Source organism: Sarcophilus harrisii, chromosome 4 (genome assembly GCF_902635505.1).
Source record: "Sarcophilus harrisii chromosome 4, mSarHar1.11, whole genome shotgun sequence".
NCBI lineage: Eukaryota > Metazoa > Chordata > Mammalia > Dasyuromorphia > Dasyuridae > Sarcophilus > Sarcophilus harrisii.
The window spans coordinates 354125851-354139913 of record NC_045429.1 but is presented as its reverse complement, the minus strand read 5'-3'; the positions used below and the strand labels follow the sequence as shown (position 1 = coordinate 354139913).

Sequence of the window (14063 nt, the reverse complement as noted above, 5' to 3'; positions counted from 1 at the left end):
TTTTTTTTTTTTGGTTGCGGTTGCAAATATCAGTGCCCTTTCTCGCTTCCTAATTTTTTTTTTCTTCCAAGGATTAGAGAGGGGGCAGGTCCTCACAGATCGCCAAAGAAATCCCTATCGTCCTAGTGACCACGGTTCCACCAGGTCTGTACAGATTGTCTCTTCTGCTGGCTCCGCCGCGGCTCGTGGCTGTCTCTCTCCCTGAGTGCCTGTCCCCAGTCCCCTGTCCCCGTCCGTGCGTCTCTCTCAGGCTCCGGCGGCTTCGTCACTGCTCTCGGCTGTTCCCAGCCGCTCTGGAAGCCCCCTAGCCTTAATGCAGCGCTCGACGACGTCACTGCGGGCGGCGGCCAATCAGAGACTCGCGGTCCCTCTGTAAACCATTATCCATCCCGGCGGCCGGGGAGAGTGCAGCGCGACCGCTTATAGTGAATCAACCGCGGGACCCGCGGCAAAGTACGCGGCGCGACGTGGCGCAGCGGCCCGGGGACCAGTCCTGACCCGGTAAGGCAACAGCAAGTCTGGGAGAAAGAAACGCGATGAAGGGAGGCTGGGAGTAAGAGACCGGTTGGTTGCAGGGCTGGGGAGGGGGGGGAGTGGATAGGGGCGGGAGCATTGTCCGAGCATTGTCCAGGGGTCGTGACATCGCGGGCGAGCACGGGATTGGACCTGGCACACGGTCCGGTTTAAGAATGCAATGGGTACTTATTTCTCCCTTTGACTTCCTTGGGCCAAAAGCACAGAGCGCTTCTTTGGGGAAATCGACAAGAGGGTGGGGGACAGTAGAAACTTCTGCCTCTCTCCCTCTTGCTTACTCGGGCCTTTACCCTTTCCCCTTCGAATCGCCACTCCCTTCCTCCCCCTCCCCTTCCCCAGCCAAGTCCTAGGGACTCCGATCTCTGGAAGACTTTACTTCCTAACCCCCGCTGGGCTCTCCGTGAAAGTTATTTGGACGTCTTCCTGACAAGGGCGGGGGTGTGGTAGTGAGGTGGGGGAGAAGGTGGAGGGGCTGGAGGCCGGAGGCCAAGAATAGTGTGGAGGGGAGGCGGCTAGAATGGGAACAGCACGACGAATGGGGAGTTGCCGTCAAGGCAAGAATCAGTGAGAAAACTTGTTGAGTTGGAGAAATCTCAATTCAGTACGAAATGGCGCGGCCGGGAAGTGGTAGGACTAACTCCCGCGGCTGCTCTGAAGGGAGATTGAGGGAAGATCTCAGACCCCGGCAGCCGGGTGCGGGAGAGCGTGTTGAGCGCTGGGGGAAGGAGATTAATTCTTGGATCTCTCTCCCTTCCCGAGCTCTAGGAGTACGGCGTCCACTTCCCAACGCTTTGGAACATGATTTACTGGGCTCTTGTCAACTCCCCTTCCTCAGGACCCAGGGCTGACTCGGAATCTTCACCAGTCCCGGGGTCATTTCCCGCCAGGTGCGCTGGAGTCTGATTTTGCTCAGAACGGAGAGCATTAGGGTTGGGGTGGGGGGTTGAGTTATGAGCCTGGCGGGCAATGAACCGACATCTCGCGATCTCCTACTGCAGATCTGTTCAACCCTAAATTCCATTTCAGGGGCTCAGTCTCTGCTGTTAATCGGGCTTTTTCCTGAGATGGGGCCTGCAGATGGTTAGATGTTCGAGGTAGGGTCGGCTCTCCTCCCGGTATTTCTCTCCCAGCCTCGGGATCTCATTTCCTCAAAGTATGGATGTAGAGAGGCCGGGGTTCGCGGCGGCTGTAGCTGGGGTGGCGGCAGCTTCAAATCCCTTCGGTATGGGATTTGTCATTTCTTTGACTAAGGTGACCGGGAGGGCCAGCCCTACGTAGGCGATCCTAAGCAAAGGAGTTTAAGAACCGCAGCTCAGGGAGCCCGGAGTGGGCCTGATGTGCCGGCTCCCAGCCGAGGAAAAAACTCCCCAGAAACTCGAACCACCTCTTCCTGCGAAAGCGAGAAACGGCTACAACGAATTCGGCTATGCAACCTTCTGGGTTTCGGGTTCTCCAGGCTTCCTTTTTATTTACCCATCCTTCCAGAAAGAAACGTGGCATTCCTCTGCTGGGCCGGGACAGTGCAGATCTTTGAGGTCGCCACCTTTTACTTAAAAGCAAACCTGAGGCCTATGGCCTTTGCCTCCCGTTGCCTGCCCCAGCGGGCCTGTCTCTCCTCCTGAATCTAGAGATGAGATTGCTCCGGACCTCACCTCTTCTAGAATGGAATGAGAGGTTGAATTCTCCTCCTTTCTCCTACTCCCCAACTGTGAACCCCGGGGATAGCGCAGACCCCAATTAAAAAGTCTCTCAATTAGCTTACTAAGTTTTGTGAAGTTTATGAGTCTCTCCAGAAATCGAGCCCCTAATATCGAGGTTTCGGGGTGGGGGAATTGGAAAGAGACCTCGACTCCGTAGCTCTGGTTCCTTTGCTCTGTCTGCAGATCTAGCATCCAGTAGAAAATCGGTCGACTTGGAAGATGAGACTCCAATACCGCGTCAGTTTCTTCCAGTGTCTTTAAACGCTTAAGGGCTCCCCTTCTGTCCCCCCCCCCCCACCATTGAGGTCGAAGTTCGAGTCTGGGATGAGGCGGTTGTTCCACCAAGCTGGGGGCTCCTTCTCCCCTGCAGCTGTGCGGGTTCTCGCCCGCTAGCTCCCTCGACCCAACCGCCCCTCTCTGGAATCAATAGCTACCCGAGTCCGGGGCGGCTCACCCCCGCCCCCGGCCCAGCTGGGTTCCTTCTCATGCAAAACAGGGGGAACCCTGGGGGCTGGGGACCTATAAGGTGACAGCTGGATCCGGCTGCCGTCCCTCCCGAAGCCTGGGCTTCGGAGGCGTGTAGGTGGAAAGTGGGCGGCTCAGGGACAGTAAGCTTGGACTTGCAGCTTATTTGGGGCCAAGGGACTAAAGCGGCCACCAGTTCTCCGTTCCTGCTTGTGCGCAAAGGAGGCATGAACACTCAAATCACCCCACAGAACCCACTTCGAGAACAGACCCGAAAGTCAAAAGTAATAATTATCGCTATTTTTATAGCGCATTAAAATATGCAAAATGCTTCACATACAGGCTATTCGAATTATTATGGAGTGCAACGAAGAAGGGAGGAAGGCTTTTGGAAATAAGGAATCTGCCTCTGGCATAGTCCAAGTCGATTTAGCAGATTCCCAGGTGAATTGAAGACTTGGGGGGGGGGGGAAGGGAAGCAGACTCATTTTCAGGCGACCTTATTAGAAACTTAAATTTAAATCTTTTACGACAACATTCTATCAGCTTCCCGAGTCTATTTGTGTGGAACACTGGAGCAATGACATTTTACCTATTTTATTGCTGAGAAGAGTGATTTCCAAAAAGCCCCTAAATTGTAATCTTCCTGGGTACACTGCTTATAAGGTCCTCCGGGTGCATAAGTTTCCCTTATTCATCCACATTCACATTTGTATATAAGCACATACACAGAGCACTGACACAAGCATGTTATTAACATTCACAAACATACAAAGACACATGAACACTAGCACAGATATGGATACAATCATTCATAGTCCAGATGCTGCCCCATGAAAGATTACTTTCACCAAGGGCTTGCGTTCCTTCTTGTTCAGCCACTATGGATTCATTCTAGTTTTCCTCCCATCTAAGCCCAAAAGCATGAGGACAGAATCAGATTTTCCCAACGTCCTAGTTTCTCTCTACTAGGAAAGATCCTAGAGGACTGAGAGTCTTCAGAGTTTTAGCATCCTTCGATCTCCCCTTCAGAAAGCATTGTGAGTACAGTGTTGGGGGCTGGAGTGAAGAAGATTTTTAACAAATAACCCAGGCACCCTGCAGATGGTAGAGCTGGATGGGTCAGAGCTGAGTCTAGAGGCAATACACACCCTTCTCCTCTTGCCCAATCCTGCTTTCTTGTCTCTATTTCCCTCATGTTACTCAATGACTTTCCCTCATGTTACTCAGTGACTTTCAGATCTCTTGAAAAGGGAATTCCCCTCCTTTATCAAGCAAGACCGCAGAATGTTGGTGTTGAATGGAATCTTAGAGATTATCTAGTCTAACCTTACATTTAACAGAAGAGAAAATTGAAGCCCTCTAGATGATATGAAATGACTTGTTCAAGGTCACTCAGCCAGAGAGTGACAGAGTCAGAATTAAAATCCAGGTCTTCCTATTTTCAAGGTCAGTTGTTTCCTCTCCAACATTAAGCTGGTGTTCTATACAAAGTATTCTGAACCATCTCCTCTCCCTGGCTGTGCTGGTTTCCCTGTGGTGAGGTCCCCTCTGATGAGAAGAAATTCAAGAGGTCCCTTCCTTCTAATAAACTTAGTTATACAGAAAGGGTCGAAAAATCCAAAGAAGGAAGGCTTTTAGGGGCCAGAAGCAATCAGGGCCTGGTGCCCTTCCGGCTTGGTCTTTGCCAGGAGAAGCGAATACTTCCCATCCCAATGATGCCCAACAGAAATCCAGGCAGCCTGGGAGAGAAGAGATTTCCTTGAGACACCCTGCTCAGGCAACTTGCCGGAGGAATTTCCTCCTTTTTGCAGGATAGCGTCGCCTGCTCGCTGTCTGCATTTCTACCTTTTTTTTTTTTTTCTCGCCTCTCCTGCCCCCTGCCAGTTTCTCTTTCTCTCGGTCTGTCACCAGAGTTCTGTCTCTCTAGTCTCCTAGCTTTGCGTGCTAGACAAGAACACTTCCCTCTGGGACAAAAAACCCGGTTGGCTTGGGGAAGCTAGGATCGGGAAGGGAGCCCAGAGACACCCGGATGTGGCCCAGACTAGGAAGGTGTAGGGGCACTATGCCCCTACGCACTCTGCGTTTGTCCCCCTGCTTGCGGGTACAGGTGAACTGGGGCAGAAGGAGTTGAGTTCCTCTTGGGGTAGCTTTCTGGGATGAACGAAAAAAGAGAAGAAAGTTCAAGATGCAAGTTTGCGGAAGCAGAGGGAGAAAGTGCAGAAACACTCTCTCTCTCTCTCTCTCTCTCTCTCTCTCTCTCTCTCTCTCTCTCTCTCTCTCTCCCCCCCCCCCCCCCCTCCTCCCTTCTTCTCCTCTCTCCTAGCTTTCCCCCCTTTGTCTATTTCTGTCTTTCTCTGTTTCAGCCTCTGACCGTCTAAGTGCGAGCGGGCGTGTGGGTGCGTGCGTGCGTGCGTGTGTGTGTGTGTGTGTGTGTGTGTAAGAAAGAGACGGACAGATAGGCAGATGCCTAGATACAAAGGCACAGGGAGAAAGGCAAAGACACCGAGGCAGAGGGGACACAGATACAGACAGACTGTGAGGAGGAACAAGCGTGAAAGTGAGAGTGTGTGTAAGGCGTGGTGATCACATAAAGGAGAAAAGGGAACAACATTTACGATGGGAGATTCGTTTTGGTTGTGGAAGAGAGTGTGAGGGGCTGTGCGCAGAAGCCCTACAAATAAATAAAGCGTGTTAAAATGGTGTGACGGAGGATATTTAGGTACATGCACGTGTTGCTATATCTGTGTACAGTGCGGATATACAGCAGCAGCACGCGCACACAAGAGCTCGGGAAAGAAAAGACAAACCGCTTTTGCAGTCTCACAGTAATTAATCCTCTGACTAATTGACTTTCTCCCCTTACCTAATGGCGGCAGTCACTGCCAATATCTGGAGCGCTACCAAGTTACAGGGAGGAAGAGAGAAAAAGAGAGAGATAGGGACGGAGGAGGAGGAGAAAAAAGAAGAAGAAGAAGAAAAAGAAGAAGAAGAAGAAGAAGAAGAAGAAGAAGAAGAAGAAGAAGAAGAAGAAGAAGAAGAAGAAGAAGAAGAAGAAGAAGAAGAAGAAGAAGAAGAAGAAGAAGAAGAAGAAGAGGAAGAAGAAGAGGAAGAAGAAGAGGAGGAGGAGGAGGAGGAGGAGGAGGAAAGAAGATAGGGAGATAAATGAGAAGAGGAGATAAAGAAGAAAAGAGAATGAGAAAAGTAAGGGGAAAAAAGAAGAGAAGGGGAAAAAGAAAAGAGGAAACAAGATAGAGAAATAAATTAAGAAAAAAAGAGAAGGCAGAAGAGAAAGAGCAATACCAGAAAGGAGAAGATAGAAAAGAAATATAAGCAAACAATGGGAAGAATAGAGAGAGAATAAGAAGGGAGAGGAGAGAAAAGAACAGGGAAAATAAATTAGAAGAAGAAAAAAACAAAAGGAGAAAATGGAGAAGGGGAAAGAAGAGAGAAAAGGAAACAAGATAGGGAAGAAAATTAAGAGAAAAGAGGAAGTGGAGCAATAGCAGCAACAGAAGGAGAAGAGATGTAAGGAAATAAGGAAAGAATAAGAAGGAAAAGAGGGGGAAAAGGAAGGATAGAAAGAAGGAAAGTAACTGAGGGGACTATTTTCGAATGACATGAATCTGTGCTCTGGGATTTGTCTATACCTTCTAACTTAGATCCTCCAATGTTTCCTACACCTTTGGGACTTGTTCTGTATCTTTTTGAACAGAGAGCAGATCCTGGAAATGGGTGTTCTCAAGAACCCACCTTCCATTAATTCAGTTATCTTCCCAGATTGTCTCTGGTTATTCTGCTCAATCCTAATCCATCTTTTATCACAGAATATCCATCCTTCTTCCTAGTTTCTCCAAGCACAACACTCAAAGGCACTTTCTGTCTTTTAGTGATGAAGCTCCTTCCTTGTTTCCCCCTTATCTCCCATATAGGGTAACTCGCAGAGCAGCACCACATCACTCTTCTAGATGTAATGACTTCCTCTTTCGGATGTAACTTAATTCTGGATCATTTCTCCAGAACACCCACAGAATGTGTGGCAAAACCAGAGAAATCAGGGGTGAGATGTATCTGAAATGAGGACAGGTAACATTAAGTGATTAAAGGTGGGGGAAGGAATAGATACAAAAACAAAGGGGGAGGGGAGGGAAAGAAATAAGGAAGGGAAAGGAGGAAAGAGAGAGATGGGGGAAGTTGAGGGGGAGAGGAAAGGAGAAAGAAAAGTGAAGGAAAGACAGAGCAAAGGAGGAAAGGAGAGAGATAATGGAGAAAGGAGAGACAAAAGAAAGGGAGGAGGGAGGTACAGAGACAAAGAGTAAGAAACAGACAGTTAAACAGTATTGGGGAGAAAGGGACATATTATACATGGAATGATAGTCCCTGAAAAAGATGGACATACTGGATAATTTGGGAGAGAATGTAAAGTTCTATTGCTGAGTGTGAATGCACATGTATATGATTGTACAAGAGAGTACCTGTCTATCGCTGGAAGATTCTGTGATTGCACACATACATGCATGAATCTGTTCATTTATATGGTTTAAAGGACAGCCTTAGTATTATGTATAAGTTCAAGCAGCAACCCCAAGGGTAAAGGGGTTCACCCTCTTCCCTCCTCCTGCTTTGCCAGTGGAACCCTCTTGTCTTGAGGGAGAAAAGAATGGGGAACGAGAGAGAGAGAGAGAGAGAGAGAGAGATGCAAATGAGGTTGGACCTGAGCCAGCACTGCCTTGACCCAGTTGGGTAGAAGGGCCTCAGTTTCAGTCTCCTTTGGATGCTGCCAGAGGCAATTCTCTGCTGAATACAGCTCTTGAGTTTGGCTTCAGTGGCTAGGGAGGCCCTCAGGGAGGAGGCTGCTTTCTCCTGCTGGTCTCCTTCTGAAGACTAAATAAATAAACATCTCTGCCCATAAACATTGAAGTCATGCAGACCAAAGAGTGAGAGGATGTAGCTCCCCAGAAAAAAAAAAAAAAGGCAACTTTTTTTTTCTTAAGTACATTTTAAATTCCCCTTAGAAGCATTCCTCCGTTTGACCAAAGCAAATCCCTAAACAGCAAGAGCAACATTAGTAGTAGAAAGGGAGTTGGGGGGGGGGGGTGCAGTGAGGTTGGAATGGGTGCAAAGAATTGGGAACATGGGGAGAATCTCTGCACTTGCTTTAAGAACACGGAGAGAGATGGAATAAAGTTATAGAGATTAAAAAAAGAAGGGCATATAAAAGGCAAATAAAGTCAGAAAGAAAAGAAAGTAGAGAGGAAAAGAGAAAGAGAGAAAGAGACTATAATAAAAGAGGGTGAAGGCAGCCCCAGGAGGTTGGGCCCTGTCCCAACCCATCCATCTTCATTGTCTCCGTGTGTGCAAAGGCAACCCCAGCATAAGGAAAAAAGCCACTATCGAAGCTGCGGCTTTATTTTATATCCTATAGATCAGGAGGGAGGCAAAGCTTTATTTTCGCCAAGAGACAGATATTTTATTTCTCTCTTACGGTTTTATGTGTGAGAGATGTCAGGGAGCGACAATGGATGGCTAATGCATAGGCAAGAGGAAGCGGTTTTGGCATGCTGTGTGTCATGGGGTCTTGGGGGGGAGAGCGGGCCTGGGATTTAGGGCTGATGGGACACTCTGGGGGATTTCTGCTAAAACATCTCTCTTCATAAATCCAGAAGCATGGTCAGCTCAACAGGGAGAAGAAGGAGTTTTAGGGGGGAAAAAGAGTTGGGCCTAGTAATAAATGTACACACAAAGGAAATCAGTTACCTTTCAATATGTAAGGCCAATTAGAATCCTACTGTACCATACATCGAGTCATGGAGGTGGAAACATACATCCAAACAGCTACAGATCCCATCCAAACAGATACCGATCCCATTCACAATGACTGATCTTCTATCGCTCTGTTCCGGGGTTGTGCTCCTCTCCCATACCTGCTGCATACCACTTTAACTTCTATTCTGCTAGAAAAGAAGCTCTGTTTGTCTCAGTTTTCTTATCTATAAAATGGAAATAATAACAACCACCACCTCCCAGAATTGTAATGATAAAAAAGTGAGATAATATTTGTGAAGTACTTTGTTTAAGTGCTATATGAATGCAGGCTATTATTATTTTTTAATCCTTCAGGATCCTTTGGGAGAGCTATATATTCATCTGCAATCATCTAATCTGTGGAAAGATCAAGGTTTTTGCTTGAGCACCTTAAGAAGTCACACACACACACACACACACACACACAGTATTAGAATCTATTGATGTCTATGTTTCAGATCTGTCCCCACTGGGAAACTCTGGTGAAAGATTCCTTAGAGACTTCCGGTCAACTTAAGACTTATGTCTTTGGAACTATACAATGTCCATACTTCTAAATATAGACTGGAACAAGGGAACAATTTCAAGATTTTACTACTTACCTCTTTAAATTACTTCTTCATTTCACAACACCCTGCCCTCACCCTTAAGCAAGCTGTTCCTTACCTTTCTACATAATTTATTATTTGTTGAAATCCCTGCTTACAGGATCATGAGATGGTAGATTTAGAGCTAGAAAGGGTTAGGGAGGTCACTGAGCCCAAAAGCCTCATTCTATGGATGAAGAGTCTGAAACCCTGAGAAAGCCAAGCTACTTGCATAGAATCACATATCCGTTAAGTTTCTGAGGTACTGGGATTTGAACTGAGGGCTTCCTGACTTTGGCATAATCAGTAATATTATTTTTTCTTTCTTCTTCCCATCACTGTCTCCATCATCAGGAACTCAGATGCCTTGTAATAGAAAGAAGGCTAGAATGAGAAGTGGGAGATTTGTGTTTTAGTCCCTGCCCTGCCTCACTAACAAATTGAATAAGTAAGAAGTTTTTCTCAGCCTCAATTTTTTCTTCTTTGAAATGGGCCCAACTAGGTGCTTTCTAAGGTCTCTTCTACTTCTAATACCCTAAATTTTATAATCCACCCTCTTTTCTGGCATAGAGCATATGGCTTTTTTTTTTTTAATGCCAACAAGCAGGGTGAACATAGTTTTCTAGAATGCTAATAAATATGGCTCAAAAATCCCTGCTTCCTGGAGGTGAGTGTAAGGTTAGGCAGTCCCTCAAAATGTTTGGGGTTTGTCCACTGAGGCTGAGGCTGATGGGGGTAGAGTCAGGGCAGGAATTGTTAGAAAATAGCTTAATTTTTGATGGCTCACCTTCCTAAGTCTAGGGGGCAGTCAGGGTATTTCTTGAAATGTGTTACTTTTCTCCAGGAAACTGAACCAAGGGTAATTTGACGCCCTCCCCCCCTTTTTTAAGAAGAAAGAAAAGGAAAAAAGTGGGGGGTGGGGAAATCAATGTGTGGCCGATTAGCAAGTTAATTATTTCAATACCCCAAGGGTTAGAGTTGTGTTAAGTTGTCCAGCCCAGTGTAATTTCACAGTCTGTGCACTTCCTGGTGAGGGTTGGGCATGGCTGTGTCTGCCACTCCATCCGCCCACCTGCCTTCTGTCTTGCCGGCATGCCCAGAGAGACATAGGTAAGCCTTAGGAGTGGGCAGTGTACTTGGTATCTCGCTGGTCTTGGCTCTGGGGAGAAAAGTAGGCAAAGTAGATCTATGATCCTATCAATCTATTCATTCTATACCAAGATTTTAATTAAATAGCTGGCTCTTTTTATCATTTTTTTCTTTAATTTTTTTTTTTTTTATTGAAGACAGGGAAGAAGATAATTTATCTGAAAGTGGAATAGCTTTGGTAGACACAACTTGGGAAGGATTCTTAGTTTTCTTGTTTTAGGGGCCTTTTCTGCTTCTCCTTATCTCAGTCCTGAATCCATCATAATGATCTGTTTTGGGTCTTCCACTTTTTATAGGAGCAGTTCCCACTGACTCACTTTTCCAGTGTCTTTCTATCAAATCTCAGGATTGTGATTTTCAGGGAAGGGAGTATCAGAATGAGAATGTGATGAGTGTGTGTGACCGAAACAGAAACGGACAGAGACAGAGAAAAGTAGAGGGGAGGGAAGGAGGGAGAGAGAGACAGAGAGACACTCAAAAATAATAGACAGAGACAGAGAAGAGAGGAGAAAATGGGGGAAACAGAGATAAAAAGAGAAACAGAGACATTCAAATAGAGATAAAGACAGTCAGAGAAGAGAGGAGAAAATGGGGGGGGGGGAAACAGAGATAAAAAGAGAAACAGACAGAGACAGAGAAAAGAGAAAGAAAGGAAGGAGAGAGAGAGAGAAACAGAGGCAGGCAGACAGACAGAATCAGAGAGAGAATTATAGGGGAGTGCAAACATCTTCCCTAGAGGCCAACTTGGAATTCAAGTGAATACTAGCCTTGGAATCATTGCTCTCTACTGCTCCCCAAGGACTTCTCTGTTGCCCACCCCCCTCTTCACTCAGGTCTCCCCTCTCCCCACCCCCCCTGTGTCTCCCAAGGTGGATAAACGGAGCACCACACAGTTTACTTAAGTGTGGTCCCATCTGCTCGGCCTGTCCTTTCATAAGGGGAGGGATTTATGTGATGTCCTTGTCCACAGACCTGGGATTTGGCCGGAAAGCTTGGGCTGCTGAGAATATTACCGGAGTGCTAATGTGCTGAGGAAAAGAGGAGATTCATTGCACTACCCAGTGTGTGTGTGTGTGTGTGTGTGTGTGTGTGTGTGTGTGTGTATCGAGAAGGGTTTGTATATGTGTAGAAGAGGTGGGGAAAAGACCTCACAGCTAGAGTGATGAGTGTTTTTCAAGATTCCTAGTCAAACAAAACATTAAAAAACTTTTTTTTTTTATTCTTTCAGGAGACAGCTAGTACCACTAGGCTCCCGAAAGACAGTTTCCTGGCCTGATCAGAATGAAGAACACATGATAATTGTCTGGTATGAAGAACGGGAGCTATCACCCAAGGTCCACGACTGACATGTTTTGCCCTCCAGGTGCATGAAATGGCCCTCCCATGCCCCAAACAGATACAAGGAGGGTGGACCCCTCACTTGGGGTCTGGGTATGTATGTTATGGGGAGGCCTGGGAGGGGATGGACCCTCTCCCCCTTATGTGAGTTGACCACAGAGGTCTCTTTCTGCTCTGACATTCTATTATTTAATAAGTCTCAGCCTGAACCTGACTAGCCTGGATAGTTAAAGGTGGACACAGGGAAGCAGGTGTGTATGTGTGTGTGTGTGTGTGTGTGTGTGTGTGTGTGTGTGACGGGGAAGAGAAAAAACGATTGTCTGTCAAATTATTGGCATTATTGAGCCAAAATAAATTCAAAAAGATTGATGAAATCTAAAGAATAGCGAGCAAAGATGTTCAGGTTCTTTTAAGGTTCCTTGGACTTGGATCCTGGGATTGAAAGTGCCCTTGATGGATTTTAGAAGGATTTACAGTTGCCAATCACTCTGGAGGACAAGTAATATAAAGGACAACATTCCTTTATGTCTATGCTCTTTCTCTGACCCCTTTTCAGACACCTGGGAGGTGCTCATGAAGACTGGTAGACCAATAAATGGGCTGGGGTGGGAGGGATGGAACCATGAGTAGTTTTTCCAATTAATACCCCAATTCTCAAAGGTTAGTGTTTAGTACCAGGCATTGGTCATCTAGTTCCTAAACTGCTCCATTGACCAATAAGAAGACTTAGCATTTATCTGCTAGTCATCCCTGTACATGGTTTCCAAGGGCCCCTTTCCCTGTGGGCATCCCATAAGCCAAAACCTATAATAAAGGAAGTTAATATTCCAAGTCCTATAGACTGGCAGCTATTTTTAATGGCACTGGTCAAGCTAGCAGGCCTAGCTTTGTGAGAATGGATAGTATATTTTTAGTTTTGGAGATAGGGACCTGGGGACTTCACCTATGGGTCCTCCAATCTTCTTATACCTATTTTATACCTTTTCATTCTTTTTATACCTTTTTAACTGATTCAGAATGGACTGCCTCTAATTATGGTCTGAGGCTCATTCATTATCTATAAGTCTTTCTCCTACTTCTCTGCCAACATCTGTGATGGAAAGACTAGGAATAAAGAACAGAGAAGCTTTTCCAAGGCTGGGGCTAAAGCAAGATCCTCTCCCACTGCCCTTCCACCTTCAATCCTTCACCTTTCAGTTCCTTTCTTCTTCTAGCAAATGAAGAGAACGAAGGGAGCAGATACCAAGTGGGATGACATTGGACTGGAGGAAGAAAGGGAAGATGACCTCCTGAAAGGCCTGAGCAGCAATAGAGCTCTCAGATGATCCTTACTGCCATGTGTTGCCCTGAATTGTCTGACAGGCTTTAATTGTGTCTGCTCTCAATAACCTGTGTACTCCCATTTGCCAAATGCTGCTCTGCCAAAGCATCCTCAAATAAACTTGCTTAAAATGATGTCAGGGCCTTGCATGGGCTATTTAATTCTATCAATGATAAACAATGTTAATGTGTAACATTCCAGACTCCACGATGTCATGTTTCATTTATATATGCCCATACATATTTAAGCAGGAAAGATAGATTACAGATGTGTATTTTTCTACTAGTTACTTATGTGAAATGCAATGAAAAAGACAGAAATCTCATAACCTGGCGAATGTACCTATATGCCTTCTTTGCACACATGGATTTTTATATTCCTACCCATCGTTATGCAGTTATAGATGGATATGGGCATGCACTGTGGTGCAATTAGATAGATATCCGAGGGCTCTCGGTACATTTTCTGGCACCACCAGAAATTTCCACATTTTTCTTGTGAATGCAACCACACACACTAAATAAAGCATAACACATACTATTGTAATATGATATATTAATGTAGAATAATATATTACAATGTAATGTACTACATTAATATTATATCACCACTTAACTATATTATATATCAATTATGGTAATATATATTTACTGTTATATTAAGACATAGTGGGGTATCAGATAGAGTAGACATGTTTTTTTTTCCTGAGGCAATTAGGGTTAAGTGACTTGCCCAGAGTCACACAGGAGCAGACACTCCATCTTTTTTGCTTCAGAGACCTTTGGCAACAGTCTGGTGAATACTGAGGAGCCCTTCACTGAATAATATTATTAAAGGTATGACATAAAATACATAGGATCACAAGGCAACCAATTACATTGAAATATATCATTATCAAAATATTTTTTAAATGAGTTCAAAGTCCCAGATTAAGGGCCCTGGAATAGATTATAATATAATATTACTATATTACATAATATATTGCTATATATAGTATCATATCATATCATATAATATGATAAGCTACGATTTGATATGTTGTGATATAATAGGATGACTAGACCCATGATGTCTTTGATACAAGGAACTTCCAGATGAGTAAACTCCCTCTACCTATTCAGATCATCTTTGCAACTTATAGTCATAAAGAATTGTCCCCCAAAC

The 14063-nt window shown here is 45.5% G+C and overlaps 1 long non-coding RNA gene across 4 annotated transcripts; it reads left to right on the top strand.

Moving 5' to 3' along the window:
• Positions 1 to 147: 147 nt before the first annotated feature.
• Positions 148 to 13862, top strand: LOC116423327. Of its 4 annotated transcripts, none has more exons than XR_004233898.1 (4): positions 148 to 501; positions 1300 to 1421; positions 11469 to 11671; positions 12793 to 13862. It is a non-coding gene; the product is annotated as an uncharacterized LOC116423327 (long non-coding RNA). The 4 variants fall into 4 exon arrangements; XR_004233897.1 differs by having other exon boundaries at positions 1294 to 1421; XR_004233896.1 differs by lacking the exon at positions 1300 to 1421 and having other exon boundaries at positions 11469 to 11603; positions 12793 to 13861.
• Positions 13863 to 14063: the final 201 nt, after the last annotated feature.